This window comes from Trachurus japonicus, chromosome 16 (genome assembly GCF_045865225.1).
Source record: "Trachurus japonicus isolate A0001 chromosome 16, Traja_1.0".
NCBI classification, from domain to species: domain Eukaryota; kingdom Metazoa; phylum Chordata; class Actinopteri; order Carangiformes; family Carangidae; genus Trachurus; species Trachurus japonicus.
In genome coordinates this window covers 14,071,692-14,092,489 of record NC_140922.1, presented here as the reverse complement: position 1 = coordinate 14,092,489, position 20,798 = coordinate 14,071,692, and the positions used below count along the sequence as shown (strand labels likewise).

General features: G+C 41.5%; 1 pseudogene; it reads right to left on the bottom strand.

Annotated features, from left to right (window-relative positions):
• Positions 1 to 3,664: 3,664 nt before the first annotated feature.
• Positions 3,665 to 4,998, bottom strand: LOC146972037 (E3 SUMO-protein ligase ZBED1-like; annotated as a pseudogene).
• Positions 4,999 to 20,798: the final 15,800 nt, after the last annotated feature.

Here is a 20,798-nt window from a genome sequence, read left to right as displayed (position 1 = left end):
TATAATACCACAGGAAAACATATTATTAACCACTCTGTCAAATTTGGAGGACTAAAAAAGTCGTTAAGTATATAAAATTCTGCATCAAAGTTGTCAATAAATGAGCAGTTTTCTCTGCTTCCGGACGGTGGGGCGTGTCGCGATATGGTCGCGCTGCAGGCAGGAGAGCGGGACTTCACTCTCTGATTCAAGACCTACACATGTACACGTCTTTGAAAGTGACCTCAAACACACTCCACCACACACCCCAGTCCTCAGCACCGACACAGCTGATAAACTTCAGGAAATATTTCTTACCTTCACTCTTGGTGTCTAAAACAGTCGCAGCAGCAGCTGCTGCAGTCATCCAGCTGAAACAGGTTATAATCCACCATGCTGCTCCCGTTTACATCTCGTTACCGGTCAGCGTCTTTCATCCATTTGCATTGTGTGAAAAAAATAAATAAAGTTTTTAGCTAACGTTAGCTTAGCTTTAGCTTCAAGTGTCCTGACAGGAGAAGCAGTAGCAGAGACAGTGAATCATCTCTGGACCTCGTACCGAGTCCAGACCCGGTCCAGACCGCCCGGCGCCCGACACACGGCGTCCGAGCTGAGCAGCAGCCGTGTCCCGGTGGGAGGAGACCGGGGGAAACAACATGGTGGAGCCGGGAGGCTACGGCTGCTACCGCGGCTAAAAACTTTTTTTTTTCTTTCACACAATGCAAACGGAGGAAACGGGCAGACCGCGAGTGACGATTGAAACGGGAATAATATCGATCGGTGGATTAATAAACTGTTGCTGCTGGATGATGCTGCTGCTGCTGCTGCTGCTGCTGCTGCCTGTTTTCGACACCAGAGTGAAGGTAAGAAATGGTTTGATCAGCTGTGTGTCCGCTCGGACGTGTGGTGGATGGCAGAGTTTTTTTTTTTTTCTTTTTTTTCTTCAACGGTGTTTTCCGTCCGTGATTGTATGGCTGGTCTCCCGTGTGTGTGGATGAGAGGAGGCTGTTTGGTCGGTTAATGAGGGAGACTCTGGTCAACAGACGGTGTTGTAGGCTAGCTCCCGCTGCTGCTGCTGCTGTGTGTGTGTGTGTGTGTGTGTGTGTGTGTGTGTGTGTGTGTGTGTAACGTGAGGGATCCTCCTCGGTGTGTGAGACCGGAGGAGTCAGCCTCTCTCCCTGCGGTGACGGCTGTTTATCACGGTGTGAATACGTTAACGTTAGCACTGTAAACTCGTTATGGAACAAGACTGTAGTGGTGTGTGAACATGAACTACCGTACGTTTAGTTAGCTGGCTGTTTCAGTGTTTCAGCTAGACTGAAGAGCAAGTGGGACGGAAAACCACAGTAGTCAGTTGGCTGAATGTATTTATACCAGAGACGTTCTAATATGAGGAGACAGACCACTCTGCCCGTTTTGAATGGGGAAAGCTGCGACGCCAAAGATGGCGTATGTCCCGCCCCTTTTCACCAGCAGCCAATCACCTGCTTTGCCAGAGCTGAACTAGGCCAATCATGTTGTTGCACCAGCGCATGCGCACAAGTAGATTTACGACAGACAAACCTACCTGGTGGCAACAACAACACGGCTTTAGCACCGTGTGTACTGTATGTGGTCACTGGTCAGGTTGAACATTTACTCTAAGGTTTTCGGAAAAGCCACCGGCGACCGGGAGCGGCTCCTCATCCTGGAGGAAAGCTGTTACATTTACCCGCGGAGTTTTAGAGGTTTACTGCCGGCTTGTTAATTTGGCAGCCACATTGGTTGGTCTTAATGAAAAGTGAAGCTTCAGGTCTGTGCTGCTGAACGAAAGAGCTACCTCGCTACGTATACAGAATTCACCACATTCACATCAATAAGTGTTTTACAATGAACCGATCAGTCCACCTTTTCTTTCATTTAACTTTTGAATGTATAGTTTTGTTCGTTTCATTTTTTAACCTAAACATTCAAACTGGGCCCCTTCCCCTGGGGGCGTTAGCCTCCTGTCCATGATAGCAGCAGCAGCAGCAGCAGCAGCAGTCCACTCCAAAAAAAAACAACAACACACACACAGTCCGGGTGAAGCACTGGAGCCGTGGACCGATAGACACCGTCACCATTAACGAGAGCCTCTCGTTTTATTGTACCGAGTACGAGAGGCTTGTTGTGAGCTGAGAAGCGGCTGTTAGCGGCGGATGCTAACCGAAGCTAGCGGCGGATGCTAACGCTACCGCTAGTCGAAGTTAGCATCGAGCTAGCTCAGCACAACGAACGCCCCTCATACTTGTTACCGGTCGAGGCTTTAGTTGTTAGTGATGGTCGGTAATCAGTCCGTGGCTCCAGCGGTTCACTCGGACTGTATTTATTTATTTTTAACTGACTGCTGCTGCTGCTGAGACGACATGCTAGCACTAATACATCCATGCTAGCATTCGATAGCATCCGAGACAGCTAACGTTTGTGGGGATCGTGGGAGGGGGGAGCAGACACAGTCACCACACACAGAACTAGGAGCCCATAGGTGATTATTAAGACGGATTTCATGTAAGTCTAGCGTTTATTTTTTAGCAAAAATCTCCAGACTCAAGCCGATATGTCTCCAGGTAGAGCAGGGCAGACCGGTGTAGGTATGCTCGGGCTGCTGCTAGATCACGGATTTAGCCGTTACAGCCGTACAGTAACGGCGGTGTCGTAAATCCGCGCGCATGCGCAGTTGAGTACTCCCTGTGGAAAAATAGCGATTTAAACGTCATTCTGCGGTAAAGTCTATGTTTTTTTGGTTTTTATTTGTATCTTATTTCACTGGCTAGCACGTCTGTATGTTTTTTCCGTCCTGCTATCACGTTAAAGGGTGGATTTGACCATCCCTCCATTCATTTAGATAGGGGTCTGGTCTCCTTGGGGTTTTCGTGGCGTCGCCAAGATGGCCGCCGAGTGGCATGACTTGCCTAGAAGGACTTTGTTTATACGTAGAGCAGAGCAGGTTTATGTAAGTACGGCCGCTTTACGTAAAGCGGCCTTCGACTTAAGCCCGCCCATTCTAAACCTGCACACAGAACAGTCTCTGAGGCCTAGCTCCTCAAGGAAATGATGAATGGGAAAAATACTTTTTACATGTTTTGAGGGACACATTTAAGGCCTAATTAATATGATAAGAAAAAAATTACTGAATTTGGTTTACCCGGTTTTTAACTGTTACTGTATGCACAGTCATGAACTAGGCACAATAAAAACATCATAATAATTTAATCAGAAAACAAAATATTACTCGTCATGACTTTTTTTTTTTTTTTTTGCCAGAATGTAACTTAAAACAAAAGGCATCCGGCTAAGAGAGAAGACGAGAGGGAGATGTTTTTCTTATGCACAATTATGAACTAGAACCTCACAAAACAATAACACATTATAGGCCTAGGCCTACATAAAGGCTACGGTGGTGACTGTTAACTCAACCTATTGATTTTTGTTCAGAAAAATAAGCACGTTCACATGCTCAGGAGTGAGGCGTGAACGCAGCCTAGTGACCGTCAGTCCAGCAGCTGAAAACACCTGCTCTGACGGTAGCAAGGTTGCGGGGATGCAGAGCTACTGTCTCGCTAACCTGGCCAGCGTGGGGATCTTTCCATCATTTACTTTCCACCACTCTATAGGGCTGCAATGCAGGAGTGGAGGTGTTTACCTCAGAAAGTTCTGAAGTTCTGTCTCAATACCAGTGTCGCACTGGGTGGATGTATTGCTCCCAGCCCGTCTCTCGTCTCTCAGCCCGTGGGATAGCCGCCTGACCCACGTCAATTCCCTCTCCCAGTTCAACCAGTTTCACATTGGCAATCACTCTCTGTGTTGGTGGAAGAAAGCTCAAATGCTTGTGACGAGGGTCCAGCATTGATACAATCATGGGGGCGGATGACACAAACTCGTCAGACTTAACCTGTAGATAAATTATGCAGAAAAATAAACCGTTAGAAAGCAATGCACATAAGCGACATTTAGCTATGCCTATTCCAGTCTCATCATCAGCAGCTATTTATTATGGGTGTCATGTCAACTAGTTCATTTTACCTTCATTCTGTTGCTGAGGGAGGACTTCACTTTGGTCTTGAATTCTGTGACTCTTGTACTGTCTCCTTCTCTCCGCAAGAGATGGGTGTTGATGAGGCTGAAGATCACGGGATAAATGTTTGAGATAGAGCCGTCCTTCTCGGCAGACAGACTCGGCAGTTGTGGCACACTTAAGTGCTCCTAACACAGGCTGCGTGTCCTCCATCAGCTGCCAATATTCCTCCTTCAGCTCCAGGACCCTGGCATCTTGAGGCTTGGTCACGGTTCTGTCCGAGAGGACAGCAACAACAGCCCATTGCTGCTCCACCACTCGATCGAACATCTCACAGACTGAGTTCCACCGTGTTTTACACGATTGGATGAGGCGGTTGCGAGACCCATTTGCTCCTGGTTCTTCTTCAGCGCATTGTTTGCCACCGTGCTATGATTAAAGTGGCTAACGGGTATGCCAGCTGCAGAGATTACCCGATGCATGTATTGAGAAAATCCGTCATTTATGGCTAATTGAAGTGTGTGCAAAGCAGGCAACGGAAACCCAGCCGTGATGTTGGCCGCGTTGTCGTGGATGCAGGCGATAACTGGCCTTCAAATCTCCACTGCTCTACAGCTTATAGCTTAAATATAGTGGCAGGTGATTGTGAGGTAGCTCTCAGCTGTTAAAGCGGTCCAACAGTCTGTGGTTATAGCAACGTGGTCTGCTGTGGCTAACTCTTTTAGCAGCTCCTGCTTTCGCTCCTCGTATTGAGCTTCTATGAGCCTGGTGATGGTACGCCATGACGGAATATGATAATCTGGCTCGAGTAAATTAATCACACCTTGAAAACCTTTCCCATCGATGACACTTATGGGCAGCATATCCGTTTGAATCATTCTGCAGATGCCTTCTGTGATTTTCTCTGCCTGGTGTGCGTCGCAGCTCCTCCGGGCTAATGCTGAGGTGATGGTGGGTTGAGAGCAGAATTCATTACCTTTAAGCATGGTCGGATGAACGTTGTTCAAGTGGTACATCATTGGAGTTGATGTTGTGTTGTACTTTACAGTGTCATTACATTTTTAAAATGTTCAATGTTTACTCTCGTCGTCTTCTTCTTTGAATTTCTGGCAACTACTCTCTTCTTCGCCGATTTTCGTAACTCTTCTTCTGACTCAATACCGCCACCCCGGTTACCGGTGGTATTGCTCCATTTCATCCGGATCACTCCGGATTCGTAAGCTCCGAGGCAACGGATCCACTGACGGATGAAACGACCTCCGGATACGGACGAAAGTGTCTGTATCCGTTTTCACGGTAGGGTATAAATGGGCCTTATATCGCCCCTGGCTGGTAGGATATTTTATTACCGCCACATCATTACATTGCTTGAAAACACACACACAACATGAACTCTGTTTTATAACACCGTTGAATTGATAAAACAATTACATGATCGTCCAGTGGTAAGGTGACTGCTTGCCAACCCCAAGGTCGCTGGTTCGAAGGATGTTGATAGGACATCTTTCCTACAATCTCCCGCTTTCTCGGTTTAGCACCACACTTGATTCAACTGGTAAAATTTTCATAACACTTTTAACTATTCAGCTATCATCGGACAGTCTTTGGTCATGGTATAAAACTAAGTGTGTTTCAAGTTCTCTGTGGTTGAGAGCTTAGCTTGCTGGGTTGCCAATCATAAGGGTCCAGGGTTCAATACCTGCCTCACGTGTTTGTTGCATGTCATTCCTGTACTTCCTCTCTTTGTCAATGTCCTAATTTAGCATGGCTTCAGCAATGGCTTTTTAGCATTCACATACATTTTCCTGATGGAAATGCTTTTTCTAGTACAATTATCTTTTGTATGAGTGACTATGGCTCACATCATTCAGCTGAAAACCACCATCACCTGCAATTTACTTGGGTCTGAATGCCAGTGTGAAATAAGCAAAGCTTTGATTTGCTGCAGAGTAAATGGCAGGGAGGGGAGAAAATACCAAATGCTAGGTTGATGATTGCTATAGCTGAATAGATTTTGAGTAATTTAAATCCCCTATTACTTTCTATTACAAAGATGTCAGTGAAGCAGGCGGTCTCTATCACTGTCGTACTTCCACCCAACAAGTTCAGGCCCACTCCCACTGAGTTCCAGGAAGAACATCTGAGCTCTATTAAGAAAGAACAACCAGCAGCTGGGAAGTGATTACTAAAAGACAGCGTGACTTTACACCAAGAATATCAGTGGAGGCCGGTGTAGGAAATGGACTGAATTCATGCTCAGGTCTCTATGACTAACACAATATCTATGTAACACTCATTGGCCCCTTACTTCATGATCATGAATGCCAACCCATTGTAAATTAACAGCACACCCCCGGTGATCAGCAATTAGCATAGAGCATAGATAAATGTGTGTTTCAAAGGCATCAGCGTATTGTCCTACATAACAGAGAGCAATACGAATAAAAATTGTAATATTAATGTGTATTCCTACATTTACACAAGCGCTACACAGTCAGGAGCAGGTGTAGATTTTGTGAGTAGCTACGAAAAGATTCTCACAACTAAAAGATTGATGAATGCGGGAATCCACGTAAATTTCCCGCTGCATGCTGTTTACACACAAATTCATGCTGCTCACGTTTCATGAATGAGACCCTTTGGCTTTAAAGGAACATCTCCCAGCTACTTAAACGAGCATCCAGAACAAGCAGGGGCTCTGTGTGTATTAGAATCACAAGCCCTTTGGGTATAATTCATACTGACAGAAAATTCAGTGCTCTCCTGCTCGAAGAGCCTCTCCCACAGTGCCTGTCTTTTCCAATGCTGACCTGGCTTACCTTTGCATAGTGTGTCTCTGTCTGCTGGATAAAAGCTGATAACAGTGCAAACACAGTAAGAGGATAGGATTACTGCTAACACAGTTTCATTGAAATTGTGTTCAGATATTTTAGCAATTACCATTATTTATCAGATCAAAATATAATTAATACTGTTGCACCAGAATTGTTAAAGGACAATTCCAGGCAAATTCAACTTGAGGCTGTAGTTTCCTGATATTTTAGGTCTAAAAGAAGGATTCTGAAGATTTTCTTTTTAATTGCTCCTGTTTTGCAGCATCGCCACGGCAGCGATGAATGGGAATGTATCAATCTTCCCTGTTTAGGCTGTTTACATCCCTCAAAACCAATTTTTTTTTCCCACAGACATCGCAGATGGCTATGCAAACATACACCAAGGGGTTTGTTTACTTCAAGGAAGCCGACAAGGAAAACTCAATGAGAGAAAGGTAGACAGAAGGTTTTTATCAAATAGAATCCGTCAACACCAACCAGTAGTTTAGCACGGGAAAAATGACTCTGTTGCGTGCAGATGTTGTTACCACTTATAAAGTGTGTATTAGACAACACTTTAGTGTGTCCTGGAGATTTGACAGCTGTTGTTCGTGTAGTATGGCCCAGGCAAATTAGTTTTAACTACTCTTATTGTAATTGAAAAATAAACCTACTTTGAACAGTACTGGGAGCACTTTTTTTTTCAGATTTACTGTCTGTCTCACTATGAATCTGACAGGAAACTTTGAACTAGTATTTTCATTATGTCTTATTTTGGTTTAATTTGTTGTTTGTCCTTTATTGTCAGTATTCAAGGACGGCAACATATAATGAACATTTCCATTATTTCTGTTTCTGTTGTTGATTAAAGCGGACATATAAATAGCCATGTAACTCATTACAAAGTCAGCAAAAGCATCCATTAAAATATGTTTGTATAATTACAATACTGTGCATGTTGCTATTGTTTAAATTAATACCAGATATGCTTCATAAAAGCATCAGCAAACCTAAAAACAAGACCCTCATAAATATTATTAAGCATAAATACAACACTAAATTAACACTTTACAACACTGCACAGATAGAGAAGAGAATGTAATGAATGGATGAAATAAATACTACATTGTAATTTACAATCAACTGCAACTATTTACAAAAATGAATTGAAATGAATAAAAGAATGCAAGTTAAAGTGAACTGAACTCTTGAGATATATTTTATAATAAAAAGTGGTACTGTAGCTGAATCTCCAGTGCAACATAATTTGTAGACCATTCTTCATTCCTCCATTATTCATCATGAGTACTTGTGTGTGAGACACTTAATATTTATTTTACCCAGTGAGAACTACTGTATGAACTACATGAACTATGAACTTTAATGTTTTAAACGATTAACAAATTGTGTGTCCAAATGGTTGTCAGACAGAACGTCCAACACAGAGGCAGTGGCAATAGGCGAGGGTGTGTGCAAAGCAAAGGAAGAGTAGCTGATGAAACTGAACAATATCATGTCCAAGTACAGTATATTATCAATCATAATAGCCATCACACGAGGCTCTGTTTGCTGTTTGTGGCAAAAAATGAATTTAAAATGTACTTTCTCCTTCACGTGAAATTAACTCTATGCAAAAAGAGACCAGGAGTGTCAAACCTTGTGTGAGAGTGACATACAATGCAGCCCTTTAAACGAACACATAAGGCAATTAACACTGATTATGATCCGTCAATCATCCCTGGATTGGCACCAGCCTTTTACCTGCATCTGATGAGAAGATGAAGTAATTGGATCAATTGGATCTCCACACTCTTTTCATTTCGTTTGTTAAGGACTGCACAACAAGTTGGCAGAATTTGCTTTCACTTATCTGTAAATACATTATTCCCCAAGTTTATATGTCAAAGACAATCTGCTGTACCATTTAACACCAAGCAGCAATAGAAAACTTAACTTGTACTCAGCTGGGTGGTATTCTGTGGGTCTGCATACCATGGTGGTTACCAGCCATCAATAGATTTACTTATTCTGAGAGAGAAGAGTCACCCAAACTTAATATTACCACTAAGCTTAAACATAATGTTCAGTCCTGCCTCAGTTGCTATGTGTAAATCTCATTTGAGGAGTGGATGTTGGAGAGAAAAAAAAACATTTGCTATCACTATATTCATTCAGGATGTTTATCATAATGACTGTAACGATTAAGTAGCCTACACAGAGACAAGTCTGAAATTTGACAGTGCAGTAATAGTCGAGCATTGTCATTCAGTGTTTCCAATTGACACTTAGTTTGGGATGTTTTTAAGTGAACCACATCAACTTGCTCATGCATCCATCTGTGTTGGAACATGACAGCGGTGGGCGTAACGAGTCGCAGACAGGAAATTGTGGCTGTCCATGTTGTTTACCCCAGTGAACGCAGGATTGAGGCACTAAATTGAAAGACAGGATTATAGAGAAAATCCGGACAGAGATCACAGGATGTCTACTCTGGAGAGAGCTTGGTCAACAAACCCAACCCCTTTTTCATCATCTGTAAAATTACTCCCCTTTTCTCACCCTCTATCTTTCTCCTGTCTCTCATTACCTCCTATTAGCAGCAATTCAAATTGCACCTAGAGTATTCAAAGATCTCTTCTGTAGTTACTCTGCTGAATCAAATCTAACATTTCCTTCCCAAGAGCTGGATTTCCACCTGTTGAATCTCCTTCAGGGGCTCTTTAAAATGTTTCCTCGACTGTGCGCAGAGAATGACTCTGAGATCACGAGGCTGTCCTGATTCTGCCTGTAGATTAAGGCCAGACAATTCTCAGGTTCAGCAGAGATAAATCGAGACTAGGTGACTTAAGCAAAAAAATCTGTCTCTGCTGGGAGTTAAATCAGCCTGGCTATCTGACACTGGAAGCTATGACTAGGAGATAGAGCCATGGACGGTGTGAAGTGTAGTCCCCTCTTGTGGAAGGTTATCTTTCAACATCATGAAGAGCAACTGTTCTGCTGTCCAGGAAGGGTGTGGGTACAGGCTTTGTGGAAAAAGCCCACTGTTCCCCAAGGAAGATTGTTTCAAACTCAGCCAGGGCTGGAAACGAAACCTGTGGGCGTCAGCTATAGATACGGATCGCGGCCACTGCAGCACCGTGAGAGGTTTGATGAACCTCTGACAAACAGTATTTTGATGTTCAGAGTCGGCAGCAGCAGATTTATGATGTATTGGGATCGCGGGTTGGTTGCAAGATTGTTTCTCAGCACTGAAAAAGATTATTATTATTTTTTTTATATTACCTTTTATTTAACCAGGTAAAAAGACCCGTTGAGATCGAGATCTCATTTTCAAGGGCGACCTGGCCAAGAAGGCAGCAGCACATGTCATCAACATATGAGCAACAAACAGTATGAGCACAGTGTTAAGAATAATAAAGAACGACATTGATTTTGACCCCTAGCATGTGGTCTGATGATGCATGAAGCCATCAGTAAATCAACTAATAATTTTGATAAAAAAAACTCATGTTTTCAGTTCTACGGTAAGGCAAAGCTATGCGATGGCTAAGATGTTTATTCTGTTGTTTGGCTGAGAGGCTTAAAAACAGATCAGTCACCCTGTGGAACATTTTCGTATTCTGCTATAGGAAAGCTTTCGCTTTATTTTACTGCCTCTAAATTATTTAACAATGTTACACATTCAAATAATGGACACATCATTTCATTCCCAGTAAAAATCATCACAATTTCTGTTAATAGTTGTTAAAGGTAGAATCTGTAGGTTTGTTTGTTGCAGTTTGCAAACACAACATTCAAATTGGGCCCTTCCTCTCCTCTCAGGATTTCTTTTGTATTCTTTTGTAAGTCTATATTTTGTTTTTTAGGAAAATCCTACAAACTCTACCTTAAGCATCACATTGGAGTCTGTGTTATGAAACTGTTCATTAAATACAGAGAATAGCTTAAAGCCTGACCACATACTAAACCAAATGAATGTTTGTGCGTAGCTTTCATAGAAATAGTTTCATCTTCACTTTGACTGATTAAGCCGAGCAGACAGCTGATAAAAAGCAACAGAGCAGGAAATAATCACAGTAATAATACAAACAGAGAATGGGAAGTGAAGCCTCTGTGTGGATTTCCGCTGTGTTTCAAAGGGATGTTGAAGATCTACATTCATACCTGTCTCATCCGGAGGTGGCAAAATCCTTCCCCACATCATTTTATATTGATGAACTAAGGAAGGAAAATAATTTATTTCGCCATGAAAATCCCTGTTAAGATTAAACTTCATAATCCCCTTTCACTGAATAACTTCACCACCACAGATAAGAGATTAAATTCGGTGAAACAGGTTACCTAAAATATCGTAGAGCATGGTTTCTCCAAAGTTGGAATAATCCCTTCTGCCCCATTCAATTTCAATACTGAAATATTTGAATATTTTTGAGGGAGAAAACATTCTGAGTGTCTGTTCGGCATACAGTTTAAATATTGAACTGAAGGAGGCAAGGAACTGTATCAGAGCCATATGAAACCTCTGCCCTCTTTGAATGTGTAAAATATTACTGTATGCATTTTTGTTACAAATAAACGGAAATAACAGGCTGAATGTGTCTGAGCCTTTCAACATTCTATATGTACACTGGAAAGTGTTACAAACAAACAAACAATACTTTTAATGTCAGTGTGTTGACCATTGCTCACAACACTTGGTTGAAGTTAGAGAAATACATTTTTCCTGTGGTCTGAATGGAACATTTTGTCTCAAGTTAGAGTGAACTTTTTTTTTTTTACCTGCCAAAGCCGAACCACAGACAGGACTTTGGATGGAAATGCGCTATGACAGCTATGTGCTTTGTATGCCATCCATTCATTCCAACCACCTTGCATCAAATCAACCTTGCTGTTAATAAATGTTTCACATTATTCATTATAGAAATACATTACCTCTTAACATAATTCAGTCAGTGATTATACTTCCCATAAAACATACTGTTGCAGTTTTGTTATATCAAAATAAAAGTTTTAGGAGGCAAGGCAATTTTATTTGTATAGTCCGTTTTTACAAACAGTTTGTCTCAAAGGGCTTTACATGGCATCTTAACAGCATCCTCTGCCCTTAGACCCTCACATCAACTGAGGAAAAACTCCATAGAAAACCATTTTGCAGCGGGTTCCTTAGTAATCTCATTACTGTGACATACCTATATATGTTAAGTCTTGTCACCTTCATGGGGACAAATTATGCAAATTATCCATCCATCATTTGGAGAATGGAGCATATACCTCAGCTAGTATTGCAGGGTATACCGCCTTTTGCACAGCTGAAACATAAACAGAGGAAGCTAAACCTAACTTTTATGCTTTTTGATTGCCTGGGAGAAACACATGCAAACATGACTAGAACACAAACACTTGCTATGCATGTGGTGCGTGCGCAGAAAATTGCAACCTCAATCAGTTTCCTAATTAAGCAGTGATTTTTGAGAAAGCCATTTAATGCTATCACAGTAATGAGGCTATTAAACCATGATCATGAGCAAAAATGTTTGACATGGAGATAATGAGATACTTCAATCATGATCTCAAGATAACGGGTAAAATATAAATTTGCAACAACAGCTGCCCTCGGCTTCAGCACAGTGCAGAGGAACTCCTGATTCAGCGATCACGTCAAGGCCCTGCGGACTATTTCTGTTTTGACATAATGATTGATGTGAATTGTACTTCAACAGCTTATTAAATAAGAAGAATGTTGTTACAATTTCAATAAATGCAATATTAATGATCAGCATGCCTCGTTTTTCTGTAAATATTCATGCCCTGTCATGTGGTTGCATCTCTGTCGAAAAACCTTGATATGAGCTGAAATCATAAGAATTAGGCCTAAGTATTTTTGGCCTCTAAAATAATACTCTCTAAAAATAAATACTACTAAGTAAGATCATATTCTACTTTCCATAATGTGTAGCAGACTTCCCCTACATAAATTCACTAAAGCTGAACAGATGAACGTGGCAGGAAACACACAAAAAAAGAAAACATGCTAATAATAGTACTGTCAAATCAGTGCAATTCAGAATTTAATTGCCTGTAAAGCACAGTTGTATGCTTAATTTGTAGTCATTTTGGTAATTGGTTAATACTACATGCTAAAGCTGATTCTGAAGATGATCGTGCATGTTACTGCCCCAAGTCATTTCCCTCAGAAAAGAGAAGATCATTACCAACAAATCAATAAGTATTATCTTCATTTAATAGAGATCATGTTCCCAGCTCTAATTTGATCTCTAATCTGTCACTTGAGATGCTTGTTCTCAAAAACATAGCTTTGCATAGAATTTTACTTCACTTTACCTCCTTACCTTTTATTCATCACAAGAAGATTAAGCCATTGCTTTTTTTCCAAACAGTGGGAAAATGACTTGAATGGATTATCCAAAGCTGACATACTTTACCAAGGAGGAGGCTGCTGCCTAATGTCAAGGCACCAGGAGGTAGATAAAGTTGGATGAAAGGACCTTTGATTGTATCTTTTATTTGTTTGAAGTGGTGATATTTAAGCAGGATGTGTTCATTAAAATATTCACATGACCAGGGGGCATTTCATGCATTATTTTTTGGGGTTGCAGATTTTATTTTAAAAAGCCCTGTTCCTGACTATCACATACTCTCCATAGTAGTTCCATAATATGTAGGAGTTGATCCTGGCCCTGAAAGCTTAACTGCACGTTTATTAATGTAACCATTATAAGAAAGTTTTGGTACAACTGCTGCCTCAGGGGAGCTATTTCAGGAGACGCTTCTATGTGTTGTGTCGGAGGGAAGGGACAAGCAGCTTATATGGTCATTAAGGCTATGCCAGACGCTTAAAACAAAGAACAACAGTTTCGCACAACTCCGGTCTGTGAGGAACAACGTGCATATAAACAATTTCTGAACTCTGTGTTGCTGCACTTCTAATGTAAAGAAACAGATTAATTATTAACGTTCCCCAAAAGCTTGTTAGTGTGAACGCCTCCCATAATGACATCCCCATCGGACTGTACACAGCACAAACGTACCAAAATAGAAGTGCTGGCATACAAGGCGATAGGAGGGGCAGAGGCGCTGCATGAGTATGTGTGTGATGTTGAGAGGGAGCAGGCGGAGGAGCCGTTCTGAGCGCTCCCTACGATCCCACAGCCCTATTCCCTTGACGTTATATTCCCAAGATCCGTCTGCGCTTTATGTGAGAGATGTTACCTCTTTGAAAGATCAACAGAATAGACCCTTGATGACATTAATAAGGACTCTGCAGCTGCAGAACAGACGCAACAGCAGGAGGAAGAGAGGAAACCAATTTCTCTCCTGATGTTTGTGCTCCCACAGTGCCCCAGGTGGTCAATCTGTGAGCACGCCGTTACTACGTGACATGTAGGTGTTGCAGGGGAACAATTGGTAAACAGCCAATCATAGATGAGTCGACAACCTACTTGAACACACTCAAAGGAGAAAAAGACAAGAATAGTGAGGAGCAAGTCCCTTTTCCATTAAGTCCAATGCAATAAAAAAGACAAATCTGTTGTTTTCTTTCTCAGGGTTTAGTTGTTGGGAGATTTTATTAACAAAATATCATCTAATGGCATCACACATGCTCTATTGCCGACCATAATACTGAAATGGCTGATGTATGTCGTTAAAACACACTACGAAGAATACCAATGATTGTGGGCTTCAATATATGAGCCATTTCTAAGTTAAATTTCCATCCCCTCAGGCTCTGAACGTCCAGGCCCGGCTCCTCATTTTCGCAGCGAGAAAAATAACAATGCCTCTATGCTCTCGCGCAAATAAAGTGCATCTGTTTTGGCTCCTCATTTCCATGCAGCTGTCTAGGTCTGGGAGAGCCGATGATAGATCTGCTGACTTCCAAATGAGTTTCATGAGAGCGGACGTCATTTTTTGCAATAAAATCATATGCACAGGTGGAGAATAGTATAGTGATTCGTGCGCTCTCAGCTGAGCCGAACACGGGTGATAACATGCATCTCCTTCATACTGCTGATCCATTATGAAATATGAACAACTTCACGTTGTGGGAAATGAAATAACAAAGAGTGACTAAATCTGATTCTACCTTTCATATTGTTGTAGACAGGTGTGGAGCAGCAGCAGCAGCTACTTCAAACCTACACTTTCTGTTCTGCTACTGAGTCTCCTTAATGAATCCGTCCTACTTTCAATATTGAGAATGAGGAACGACCCGCTGTGCTGAGAGAGCAACACAGAGAGTTATTATAAACGCACAAACATGGCAGCCCCATTGAACTGCCATCTCCTGCAGGACTGTGCTGTCTGCTACAGATGGGTTCAATGTCTGTTCAAACCGAAGCGGGCCGGCTACACCCCTGCTATAATGGGCCTTATCTGACAGAAGGATTAGTGTTCAGCAGAGCAAAAACACCATTTAGCCATGGTCAGCTGGGAGGGCGCTAGAAACCCCTGTGTGATGCATTGGCTTTGTGATCTCTCAGCAAATGAAAGGAAACAGGGGAGCTCTGACTTTGCCTCATTACTGCAGCATGCATTTATTGGAATTAGGGAAGGACAGTGCGAGCACAAATAACCAGCAAGGCTGAGGAAATGTGAAAGGACGGGAACAGTGGAGGTCACTGGGTGAGGTTAAATAGTCTTACTTGAACTTAGATTAGAATTGGGAGCCCACAAAAATCACATATCTAGTTCTTCCTCTGTCATTTCTACTGACAGCAAATAAAATATATTAGAGAGGTATCCTTTAAAGCATGGCAGTAACAATATCTTAAGAAAACAGAACATGCATTTCGGCTATGCTCTTTTTATGGATGGAGCTTTGACATGGATCAGCGGCTTATCTTTTGTTCCACTTCAAAGGATCGTCTGCCATTAACCATCATCTTGGGGTAATTTGGTGGAATATTTGAAAATGCCACAGTATGACTTTAAGTGTTAAAATGTCTTTTCTTGTTTGATCAGGCTCTTCCACCTGCTGTGTGGAGAGAAAAATAAAAGCCTGGAATTTACCTCGTCCTGCTGAGTGGTGGGAACAAGTGCTCCCCAAACATTAACTCTTGTGCTAATTAGAAACTAAAAGCATTTAAAGGAACAAAACATTGCTCCCGCAGGAATCGTAGGCAGGCACACACACACACACAAGCACATTTTTTCATCTTACAGACGTAGAGATGGAGCATGTGAACTGATATCAGAAATTATTATGAGCGCTTTCAAAGAGTATCCCTTTCATCGCGTCACTGTTGCTATGGTGGCAGTTAACGTCAGGCATCTGAAGTGAACATAAAGCTAAAGCAGGATCCCCGTCATTCAAAAGAGTATCTGTCTCAGACGCTGTGTTGTACCCCACAGCTCTACTGGTTTGGAACTGACAACTTAGTGTTGCAGCTGCAGTTTTGTTTGACCTCAGTGTTGGCCTAGTCTGTCTTCAGACTGAGCAACAGCGATTCATCTTCACATGTTGCCCTTTGTCTCTTCTCCAGGAGAGGATCCGCACAGTCTACCAAGCTGTGAAGATAAAAAGCACTTTGTTTTTCAAAAGGGAAACAATTTGCAGCCCAGTAATAACAGGCAAATGCTGTGTGGTTTTTGCTTTGAGGCTCCCTCTATACTACAGGGGAAAACATAATTCTTCCATTCATGCAGTTATTGTTAAGTAATATAATATATGCATTATGCACATTTAAATTCAGTTTAAAGTTTATGTTTCTCTTTATCGCAAACTACAAAACCTCACACATGTATGACAGTGTTTCTATCGATCTGAAGGGAAAGCCAGCTGAGTAGCACTGGATCGTGTCCAGTACAATCAATTCATGGTGATTAAAATCGCCTTATCATCCCCCTATAGCAAGGATTACTGTTTTCTTTCGTAAAAGGCCTGTTTGTTTTTTAGCCAGAAACAATAAGAATACCCAGAATGGCGAGTTTTAAAAAGACATGATCAGATTTTATCTTGATTTTAAGCATTCTTCTGTTCTCAATGGATCAAAACAATATCACAAATCTCCTCATTTGGAGTCTTTTATCTTGTCTTTTTGTGCTCTTGAAATCGTCTGAATACGTTACTTCAGCTCGGATAAAATGCGCTACACAGCTTCTACATATCATGATTCCTGTGGAGAATGTTACTCAAAGGAGCGAAGTTAATCCGTTTGTGCAGCGTGATGTATTGCACAGGGGGTTTGTCCTAGCACCTGCAATTGATCAGCCCAGCCTATGCAAATGCAATGTGGTTAGGCTCTGTCAAATCATCAGCAAATGTGCTGTTGTGTCAGTTTTAACATCGACTGTGTGCGGCAACACTCGCCAGAACATCGTTTGACGTTTATTTTATAATTTTTTCATTCAGTTTTCCCACATATGGTACTGTATACCCCATCTCTATCTATCTTCCTCACATTTACTCGGCTCAAATGAGGTTTGCAGCTTTAATTTCTTTGATACGATGAGTGGCAACTCCAGCAGGTTGTTTTGCAGGGTCGCTGAATCTATCATCTGCTTCCTGTACTGCAGTGAGTGAGTGAAAAAAGTATTTTTTTCTTCACTTCCTATCCTGCAGAGTTTTACTGAGCACACCTTTGCTTTTACAGGGGTGTCCATTATCTCCTACTACACACAATCCATGTTGTGCTCCTAATGCAGCTGCTGCCAGCAAATACCAATCAAAAGAATCAGTCACATTACCAGTAAGATAGAGAGAGTGTATGTGTACACACACGTTTGTAACACATGGACCAGTTCTGGCCACGTGAGGCTCGCCCCAAAAGCAGGTCAATCCCCAAAGAATTTCACCTTAAAATGTCTAACTTTATACCAGAAATAAACATGTTTACAGCCTGGTACAAAAATTGTTTCCATATGCTAATTTCCACCTTCATGACAACTGTATAGGGTGTGCCACTCTGCTTGCCACAAACTCACCACATGGTGACATCACAGAGGCTATGTCTGCATAAACCTTGCAGGCACCAGTAGTCGTCAAAAAACACTCTTAAGTCCCAGTTAAGGTTAGAGTCAGGGCTGGCATTAGGTGTTTATTTTTTATGGTAAGGTTAAGAAAAAAGGCTTGTATGCATTATGTAAACATTTGGCCCCTATGAATACAGTGAAATATGGCTGTGTGTGTTTTATTTGGCTAGTACAATGTCTTGTCACCTTGAACTTGTATCTTATCACTCAGCTTTCTGTCCGCGATGTGTTTATCGTGCATGTTGATATGATGACAATAAGATTAATCAGTCAGCCCTACTACTATACTTAGTACAGTGAAAACTATCAAGCAAAATACTGACATTCATGCAATTACAAAGAAAGAAGGCAGAAACAAGTCTAAAAGTCTTGTTTTTCCAGCAGCAGGTAATATGTAAATGCTCACCACAGAGGTTGAACCGTAACCACTGTCATGAATCATTTTTCGTCCCCTTGTCTTTTTGTTTTCCCCTTATCAAGACAAAATTTGACAACGGTATTTTACCATTGCAGTATCAACTCCTTCACTCTCCTGCTCCTGTCTGTCCCCACGCGGCTCAAATGTCCTCGTTGTTCAAACAGTGGAATCCGTAGTGGGGAATCAGCGGGGAGAGGGGATCTTATCTGAATTAATTACGCCAGAACACATTTCACTGGCACTCCAGAGAGAAGCACGAGTATAAAGAAATGTGAAATCTCAACAGTAAGAAAAAATTATATTTTCGTTGGTAATTCACATGCAGCACAGAACAGATATACTTCAGCCTTGATTTTCTATTATCCCTTCAAAATAAAGCCTATCTTACAAAGTTCTGTAAAGCTGCTAAAACAGTAGCATAATCACAAACACAGTCACTTCACTCTATTTGTGTCTCTCCTTGCACCTTGTTGAGTTTGGGTTGTAAACAATCCTTGGATTGGTTGTAAACAATCCAAGCTCACATCTCACACTATCGTCAGGTACCAGAATCTAGAGAACAACACGTCCCTATCTCAATAATTCAACTCTTACACTTGTGCAGAGGGCCTGGCACAGCAAAGCAGATGGTGCAGGTGCAGCACTTTACCTCTCAGACAAAGAGGAGGAAGAATCTGCACCCACTCTGTTGCACATATGGGCGAGGAACACTGTTCAATGAGAGCTCGTCACTTTAATCAATCACATCAACCAATGACAAATGTCGCCTCCATTAAAAGGAGACCCCCTTCCCTGGTGCTGGCAAGACAGGAAATCAGGCTTTACTCCGACTTAGACGGATGAATCGCAGCAGAATAATGAATTGCAGAAACACAGGAGCATACGTTGGAGTTTCCTGCCATTATTTGCAATGTTCTGTGTAGGACCACAAATCCCTCTGTGAAAATAAGGAACAAGGAGGACTCATGTAAAACCTGAGAGAGCCCTGCAGCTGTTTTTTTTTTCTTCAGGTTTGCTAATACAAATGGATTTCAAAGCCTCTCTGGATATGTTTTAGGGCGCTTGCCTTCTATATTCATATTGTTTATTTTGTGTGGGTGGTGTTGAAATGCTGTAAACTGTCACATGGATTTGGAACTGCCACGAATCTGGGAGGCGGCAGCACCGCCTTCATAGCTTTTTGGATGAAAGCATGAATCTGCCTCCGCTGTTCATGCAGGGCTTTTCCAAGACGAGAGACAGAGGAGATTGTTGTCCGGGTCTCATTTTGACTCATTAATTGCTGTAGTCGAATACAATGGTCAATGGTTTCATGCCTCATTGATGAATAATAATGTCAGGTGTTCCATATCCAGTTAAAGGCATAAAGACAGATTACTCTTCATTATGATAGCTCAAAATTAAAGGTGTTTTGTTATATCGTAAACAAAACAAAGGATCTATTTTTTATTATTTACATCACTGTTTATTTGGTTGCAGTCGTGGACACAACTGTCTTTGCTGGCGGACTGTTTCGACTCTTGGGATGTTAATATCATTCTGTCAGTCAGCAGAATAGTGTGGCAAGATCTCAATCGCACATACGGGCACAGTTTATCCAATAGTTTAAATGTCTTTATGTTTCAAGATGAAGAAATGAAATGAAAAAGTACCATAATACACCGCATGCAAAAAATGAAAATGTCACCATGAGAAAAGTAAAAACATACTAACATAATAAAAAGAAAGGTGATAATTTCAGTCAATTTCATGAAAGGATAATGAAATAACAGTGGTGACCTTGAGTGGAGTAGACAATCAGCTTTCTGTTTTAACTAGTTCATTGCCAAGACATGTACAGTATGTGTTTTCAGGTGTGATAGTATGAATGCAGATAGTTTCTGACACAGAGCTAAAATGCATGTCTGGATGCAGACTGTTCTTGTTTTAAACATTGTTTTAAAATGAAAAGATAGTGGTTGTAGCCCAGTGCTGGAAGAGATCCCATTGTCTTATTACTTATACACTCCATTGGCTGTGTTTAAGAACTGATTTTAAAGTCTTCCTCTGTCTTTATATGACTTAATACATAAAGCCTTGCACCGTACTATATCTCTGATTACTTTTCAATTTATGTTCCAGCTAGAAGGCTCAGGTCTTTCAGTAACTTTTTTTCTCCTATACCCACAAGCAGTCTGGTGAAGGTGCTTCCTGTTTTCATGCTCCTGAAGTGGAAAAAATGTCTGTCTGATAACAACAGGAATAGGGAGAGAAGGGAAGATGAAAATAACAAAAATACCCTACATGGCAACAGATGCTAATATGTCAAGCTATATGAACAGACACAAGCTGTGAAAAGGGTCTCGCACCTTGTCAGGGTGCTCTTCACACTCGCAGACAAACAATATGTTCAAAATGATGTTACTGGCTTCATGTGTTTTGAGCCACCAACTAAATACTGTATGTTGGGCTGATATTGATCTTTACCCATCAAAAGGAATTTTTACTGACAAGAAAAGACAATAGTGATATTGAACTGTTATGATCCAATTACTGTCTCTGTCAAATATGATTTCTTTTACAT